Here is a 1,946-nt window from a genome sequence, read left to right as displayed (position 1 = left end):
ATTTTAGGAACAAGGGGCCAGGGAGATGGCTCAGTAGAATAAGTACTTCCCTGGCAAGTGCAAGGGCCTGAGTTCAATCCCTGGTTCTGCAAAAAAAAAAAAAATTTTAGGAACAAGATGTCCTGCATGAGGGGGCTGGGGAGATGGCTCAGTGGAATAAGTGCTTCCCTGGCAGGCGCAAGGACCTGAGTTCAATCCCTGGTTCCGCGAAAAACAACAACAACAACAAAAAAAGATGTCCTGCATGCTGGGGACTGAGCTTTAGGGACCTCCCTGATAAACATAAATGTCCTAAACTTTAAAAGTCTAGTTTAGAGCTGGGTATGGTGTCACACACCTGTAATCCCAGCACTGGGGTCTGAAATAAGAGGATTCCTAGGAGCTGGAGGCCAGCCTGTGCTGCTTGGCCAGTTCAGGAGCAGTCTGAACTGCATAGCGTTAGGGTTTTTTGGTGCAGGAGAGAGGCAAAAAAAAAAAAAAAGAAGAGAGGCCTTTATTAGGACTCAGAACCAAATGAAAGTGGCATGGATCCTCTGGCCTGAGACAAAAGGAGCTGGGGCTATATGGACTTTTCTGGGGGCAGAGTTTGAGGGGCGGGTTTGAGGCCAGCCTGAATTACAGTGAGACCCTGTCTCAAAAATAAAAAGGCTGGTGAGATAGCTCAGCTGACTAAGCACCTGCTTAGGCAAGGGCCAGGATCAGGGTTCAATCCCTGGCATGAAATGCAGCACTGGCCCCGCCCCTGGGCACACTGAGCAGGCCGAGGAGTCCAGGTGTGGTGGCACATGCCTGTAATGCCAATGCTGGGGAGGCTGAAAACAGGAGGATCGCTATGAGTGAGCTGCATAGTGAGACCCTGTACCAGATACATAAATTAAAACAAAACTCTGTAATCTAGGCCATCCTGGAACTCACTGGGCTCCACCCGCCTCAGCCTCTTGAGTACTGGGATTACAGGTGTGCGCCCTGTTAGGTTCTCACAATTAGGCCCCTCCCAAACTGAAGAGAACAAAGCTTCAACAGACCAGTCTGTTCAAACAGGAAAGCCCCTTCACTCCAACCAGAAAGAAGAGTAAGTCTGTTTATCAGGATGGCTTCCAGGCCCGGTCCTCAGACTTAAGGAAAACGCTGTAAATCTACAGAATGACATGCAGTAATGCCACAGAATCCCACCATCATCCTGTATTTCCCTCCCCGCAGAGAGGTGCCAGACCCACCCCTGACCCCTGAGACGCTTACATTTTTCCCTCTTCCTCGGTGAACACGCCCTCGTATGCCTAGGCTAGTGTGAAGCTGGCTCTCTTTCTTTGTTCCCGGTCAACAGCCTTCTCACCCTTGACCAGGTTGCAGCCAGCCTGAAATAAAGATGTCACTGTTGGCTTCAATCCTGTCTGTCCTAGTGGTTTTGGTGGCTCCTCAGGATCTGGTCTGATACACCCCCTCCGCATTTAAAAAGAAAAGGCTAGTTAGGGGTCTGACAGTCCGTAGCCACCATACTGTGCAGAAAGCAGGCCCAGGCAGGGTGACAGGACTCCACAGCTGCAGGTGATGGCGGAGCAAACAGCCCCGCCCAGCAGGAGTTGCTAGGGCTGGACACTGTGGTTCCTGGAATCCCTTGAACTTTGACTGATAGGATCTCAGGGTGAATCATTTGTCTGCCACTGAGCAGAACCTCGAAGGCCATGCCTCTGCCCTTGGTGACAAAGGGTGAGGTGACAGTGGTGAGCACCTGCTGTTCCAACTTGAGTCCCGGGACAGTGGCTTGTCTTGTTCTTTCTAAATCTGGGTGGCTAGGGCTGGTGAGATGGCTCAGTGGTCTAAAGCACCTACTTAGAACAAGCTTAGCAAAGCACAGGGACTGCAGTTCAATCCCCCAGCACCACATGCCAGCCAGCCCCGCCCCCTGGTGGGCTGAGCTGGCCACACACACACACACACACACTAAA

This window comes from Octodon degus, unplaced genomic scaffold (genome assembly GCF_000260255.1).
Source record: "Octodon degus isolate 3935 unplaced genomic scaffold, OctDeg1.0 scaffold00113, whole genome shotgun sequence".
NCBI classification, from domain to species: domain Eukaryota; kingdom Metazoa; phylum Chordata; class Mammalia; order Rodentia; family Octodontidae; genus Octodon; species Octodon degus.
This window is presented reverse-complemented; position numbering follows the sequence as displayed.